Genomic DNA, 6,715 nt, shown 5'->3' on the forward strand with positions numbered 1-6,715 from the left:
CGCATGGGTTCCCTCGATCGAAAAGTTATGCATTTTCCCCATATACTTTTATAAGATTTATAAAAAATAAGATTTGTGTTCAACAGTTGTGACCACACTTTTTGTCAAGCAAGATAATATTTACAAGTTTATTTAAAATTTATACATTTTTAAGCCTATATAAAAGTTTAAAAAAACACAAGCAGACACAATTAAGTTTAAAAAAAAACACAAGCAGGTTAGTGTGTTTTATGTCATAGATAAACACGTGAAAATATTTAGAGGCAGGAACATGCACAGACATTTTTAAGGGGCAAAGACATTTTCTTTTTACTTTTTTTAAACAAAAAAAAAATATATATATATATATATAAACACAATTCTGACTTTTTAAAAAAAAAATATTAAAAGAGTTAATACATTTTATCTTCCTCAAACTCACTTAATTGTTTCATTTTCAAAAGATGTCTACAAAATTATCAGTTAACACAGAAAACATGGTCTCCTTGGTATTCACTAGGTCTATAGAGCAGCAGAGGAAACCATGCCACAATGTGCATGTTTTCTATGCTACTAGTTTCAATCATGTATACATTTGATACACCTGTATATATTTGATACACCTTTGATAAAATTTGAGGGAGGACTGTATCATCATCATCATCATCATCATCATTATCATCATTATCAGATAAAACCTTCAAAATCCACATTTAGATGGAGTTTGTTTTAATCCTATCCTCCATCGGTTTGCATCTGTAGAATTCTTCTAAATTCAACAATTTAGATTAGTACATTTCAGGGGGAAAGACTCTTGATCAGGGTTCCCCAAACTCTGTCCTGGATAGCCACTGTCCCTGCAGAGTTTAGCTCCAATCCTGATCAAACACACTTGAGCAAGTTAATCAAGGTCTTCAGGATCAGTAGAAACAGTAGAAACACAGGTAGGTGTGTTTGATCAGGGTTGGAGCTAAACTCTGGAGGGGCAGTGGGTCCGTTTCGGGGAACCCTGTTCTTGATGTATGCAAGTCATTCAATTTAATAATATGAATTTTAGGCCATGAAAAGTCATTAAAACGTTTGGATATTCCATACCCAGATAGCACACGTACTGTACGTCTGCAAGATGTCTGTTCAAGATCACTTCATCTGGAAAGCATCTGCTGTTTACTAACATCTGATAGACATCTTTAAGATGTCAGTTTAACATACATGCTAAATCATTTCATCTTAAAGACATCTCCTAAACGTCTGTTTAACATCTGACAGGAAACGTCCTATAGACGTATTGCAGATGAGCAAACACTCTTGAGTCAATATCGTCAACGCTCGACATCAATATCAAGTCAATACTTGATATCAGTATCAAGTTCGATAAATGTTCGATAATGTTTATGTGTCAAAAGTGGAACGAAACTCATTTTTCGACTCAACTTTATCTCGAAAGTTGACTTTATCGCTCGACTTTATCTGCTCGACTCAAAGTCCATACAGCAGCGCAGCTCGAGCTCACTAGAGGAGACGTGTTTACTCTGATCGGCGCTTCAGAACTCCTGACCTCATATTTAGATACACTATTCAATAAAATATATTTATTTGACAAGGAAGCTGTGCACAAACAGGAATATATATTATTTTTTCAGGGCAGGTGCTCAAGCCCTCTTTGATGTCTATGTGTGCATGTGCCTGTTTAGAGGCTTTGTTAACCACTAACATTATTTCAGGCGATTTAGCAAAAAACGATAACAAGTAAGAGATTCAGATGGAGGTTTCATTTTTTGCTTGCAGGTTTGACTTGTGATGTGTTCCTCCCTTTGTTTATTGTTTTTTTTTATTTTATTTATATGTCTTGAAAAAGCCCTGCAATGCCTAAAATTGCAATAATAATAAAAAAAAAAGACTTTAGGGCGAGGGAACCGGAAGTGCTAAAATGCTAACTCACTTCCGCGTTTTGGCCTAAAAAGTGACGTCATAATTTTATTCACTCTATTGTGACAGTGTTTTAACATACAGATTAGTTCCATTTATTTTAATTGTAAGTGCCTCACTCTAACCCAAAATTGTAAGAAAAACAATATGAAAAAGTGCTGTCAATTCATTTTAACTTGAATTTAGCTTAAAAGTATCAAATACACCAAATCAGTGTTAAATCATGCTTTTCATAATAATGGACTTTTGTCCCCCACAGACAAAGAAAAGTCACACATGTTTGAAACATCATGAGCGCGAGTAAATGAAGACCGGATTTTCATTTCTGGTGAACTATCCCTTCAAAGATTAATGAAACACTGCGAGTCACTGCAGTAGAAGGCCCAACCCGGCTTCTACTCGACCTTATCTCCCCGCCGTTTCAGGGACAGACACTTCTTGTGATTAATGTCAGGCTGTGTTTATGTTATGAGAGATGGTGTCTTTGTTCCCCATCCCCGTCAATCTTACGCTGAGCTATGGCAGGCCCTGTGCTGATAGCGTCTGAGCTCTTTATTAAAGCAGTGCTGATGGCACCGAGCTCACACATACAGGAGAGCAGTTTCCACAAATGCTTGTCAATGGAGTCAACTAAACAATCTCAGTTCATGACTCACAGTTAAGCACGATGCAGAGCAGGCGGGTGTCACACCTAATATTCAAATGAATCTTGATATGATCCTGTAAATGAGATTTGAAGTGTTTGCAGCATTTATAATGAAACATTCTGTTTAATAAAGAGCTTTTAGCAAAAAAAGCTTTTTTGTTTTGTGATTACACTCTCCCAAAAAGTCAAGGATGTTCAAATGTCCTTTATGTAATTTAACCACAGAGACAGATGCATTTATAAACATATGTTGATATGATATTTGCTGTTGTGAGAGAGGCCAGCTCTTGTGGTGAAGCAACACATTGGATGTTTGAGAACATTGAGCTGAGTTATTGAGAGATTAGAGAAGAGCCTGATGGTGCCCCTGATACTATCTGAATTGTTTGTTTTGAGTGACATACAGATCCTCATTGACTTCCTCGCTGAAGGGGAAGAGATACAGATCCATTATAAACTTGGAACACTCCACTAACATTCAGTTAGAATACCATACCAATACCTTCAGCAGGCCGATCAAACTGATAGCGCTTGGTATCTTGTTTATCAAGTTGGTATCAACAAAGCCACTTTACATTTTACGTTTGTGCATTAATCCGTCCATCCAATTATTATTGTTTTATTCTAGCGGGTAACTTTTTGAGCAGCTCTAATGGTGCTTTCACAACGGACGAGAATAGCGCGTCAGGCGCGAATGATTTAAATGTGAAGTCAATGCAAAGACACGTTACGTGCGCGAAAAATTCCTGCGGCGCAGAAGACGCGAATACGCCTACAAATACGAATTGAGCTCTGGCGCGTTAAGCGCAAATGATTTAGGTAGTGCTATTTGTGCATTCACGCATTTGACGCAAATTCGCGTCTGCCGCCTGAGTTGAAAAATCTGAACTTTGGCGTCAATTCGCGCCACATTAACCAATCAGGAGCCTAGCTGCTTGATCACGTGGTGAAGGATCTGGATGCTTCATTATTTTTTTTTTTTTGTAATATAACTAAATGCATGGTGGGATTCTTATGCACAACAAAGCAAATATTTTCTCACTTAAAACTTTATTTCTATATACGAGACATGTTCATTTTGTATTTATTGTAATTCATTCCATATCTAGATTATATGAAATAGTAGTATGATGTAAAGACAACCAACATATGTGCATAAGTCTGGACGTGAGAGAGAAAAAAAAAATCAAAGGACAGGTTAATAACTTTTGAAGGCTGGCTCTATTTATCATCAAAACAAAAATAAATGACAGCTAGATTAGATGGATGAGGGCGAGGGTGATCCTCGCTCAGATGCGGGACAACAGGTCATCAAACTGGGCGCGGAACAGGCGGAAGTACCGCCATCACCCAGGTGCAGCTCCTGGAGCGAGGAAATGCTGAAACTTGCCAAACGGTTCGCCTCCGAAGGGTCCGGTGGACACAAATACGGCGACCATGATCCCCACGCCGCTCTCCAGAGCAAATACAGTCCGGTGAATCTCTCGATAAATGCTCGATCAACATAAAAAAATATGGCCACCAACGGGTTTCGATTTTGACTCGCGAGACGCACGTAAATTTCGCTTCAAACTTTTGATTTTACACGTGTCAGTTTCGCCCTTCGCGAATTAACACAAAGTGGTCAAGCGTCAAATTAGACGCGGATTTGACGCGCTATTAGCGTCCGGTGTGAATGTAGCATAAAGATATTTTTGTCTGTCTGTCTGTCTGTCTGTCTGTCTGTCTGTCTGTCTGTCTGTCTGTCTGTCTGTCTGTCTGTCTGTCTATCTATCTATCTATCTATCTATCTATCTATCTATCTATCTATCTATCTATCTATCTATCTATCTATCTATCTATCTATCTATCTATCTATCTATCTATCTATCTATACTTTTAAATTTAAAGGGATAGTTCACCCCCTTTTAAACCTATATGACTTTCTTACTTATATTTTGTAAGTAAGAGTGTTGAGTCCTGGGGTGTTTTTACACCCCCACACAAACTTTTACATAAAGACTGAAATTCAAAATGGCTCACAAATGTGTCAAAAGGTTTGTTAAAATAGGTGTCTTCCTGCACATCTTTCCACTGTCGTCTCTCTGTTCTGTACACACTCCGAATTCTTGTGCCGATAGGAGGTGAGGAGAAAGTCATTACCGATATAGGCCTGTGCAAGGCACCCGCACAGGCGAGACCACTCAACCAGAACCTCGTTATCTGTCCTCCTCCACACACACACACACGCACAGTGTCGTGCTCTCAGAGACAACGTGTCGTGTTGCTCAGTGTGCCAGTGGTAAATAGGATTTCTGAGTCTGCAGCTGTACAGTGCTGTTCTGAGCGTTTGGTATTCTCCATACATCACAGACATCTGTTTACATCCTTTTCTGGCTGATCTCTGAGCTCTGCTTCTGTGTTCTTAGCCTGATCTCTCACACACACTCATTTCAACCTTTATTCAAGCACATATCTTTGAGATTTTCTTTCCACTTTTTCCACCTCGCTCTCTTTACAACTGAGAATTCGGAGGTCCTCTTTCATGTACAAATAACATTCGCTCCATCAAAAAATCAGTAGCGCCGCAAACATGTTCCCTGACAGTTTGATCCATTGCCTGTTTTTGTAGGCATTGGATGGTGAGACATAAAAATGCTCAGCACACAGAGACTGTGTTGACAGAGCTGATAAAAGCAGGACTATGGCCCAGCTATGATGAAGCGGTAAAGGCAATTACATTAGAGCTCCATTACAAAGCCCACGACAGCAACATGAGAAAGCCTTTGTGTGGCGATTGCCTTATCTCTACAAACTTCAATGAAATGAAAACCAACACTGCGAAGTTTGTTTTGATGAAGAAGGATTTATGACCGCACGGAGAGACCTTCTTAATTCCTCTAGAACGCCTTGTGCCATTCTCTGTATTTATTTGCTGATTATTTTGGATTTGATTAATGTGCTGTAATTAGCATGAAGTGGATTGGGTGGGAACTGACGTGTTTTATTGCCAGGGTGAGTTGCTCCTCCAGTGGCTTGACTGGGAGAATATGGTCAGAGGAGTTCTTGGTGATTTAATTGGCCATTTAGTGAATGCTATGACAGGCCCTTTCCCCAGAAACTCAAGATTAACGCTTCGGACTGGTGCGTAATGGTGGACATTCAATGTTCTCTTTGCACCTCAGTGAAGGCTCAAAGGATTTATATCCCTGTTTGCACATTGAATGCTGTGTTGAATTTTAATCTAAAGATACCTTGGAGATTCATTTTCAGTTTGAGATCAGTTTAATAATGTAACATTTAAAAGTGGTGGTATTTTTTTGTGACAAATATGACATCATTTGGCTGTGTTGCCTTTTAAAGCAGTGGTCTGTTCATTTGAGCAGCTCTTCACAATATCAGCCTTAGGCCGTGTGTATGTTTTCAATTGTTTTCAATGGGAGCGCCACGTTTTTTAAACGCCATGAGCGTAACGAGGTGCTGGGCATTTTTTTTCACACTGAAGCGCCGAGCGGCCAGCGTTTTTACTGGTCGCCGGGAGTTGAAAAATGTTCAAATTTGGATAAAACGCAGCGCTCATCACTGTCACTTTTTACCCAGCCGTCCAATCACAGTGGAGGAGGGGCGGGACTAAACCACACTGACCAACTGTCACAACATTCTTTCTGCACAACGACATCAACCAGCAGAGCTAACCGAACTTAATGGATGAAAAATACATTTTTAGAATGAAACAAATTATCTGCGAAATCAGTTACAAGTAAACTGTGCTGTGGATATTCTGTATCATAGCAATGAAACGTCTCAACGGTAAAAAACTCTGCTCTGCCAAAACGCTCTCAAGCGCCCAAAGCACGGCATCCTCAGGAGAGCGTCTAACGTTTTCAGCTGGCTAAAAACGCTTTGGTGGACACATGGCCTTATTCAGCATGGATGCATTAAATTGATCCTTGAATCAATATGAAACTGATGCCAATCGTGTGGAAAGTACAGCCCACTACTTCATTTCAGTTCAGGGAAGAGTTTAAAAAATGATTGGTCGATATTATGCATGAGGAATACATTTTGGTAAGTTGTAGCATACTGTATCTTTCAAACCGTGTAACCATTAGCTAGAGATGATCAGTTCACGTGCGCTAGGGATCTGTCATGTAACATTTACAAATGCCAAAATGATATTTA

This window comes from Pimephales promelas, chromosome 18 (genome assembly GCF_988280905.1).
Source record: "Pimephales promelas chromosome 18, fPimPro1.hap1.1, whole genome shotgun sequence".
Lineage (NCBI taxonomy): Eukaryota > Metazoa > Chordata > Actinopteri > Cypriniformes > Leuciscidae > Pimephales > Pimephales promelas.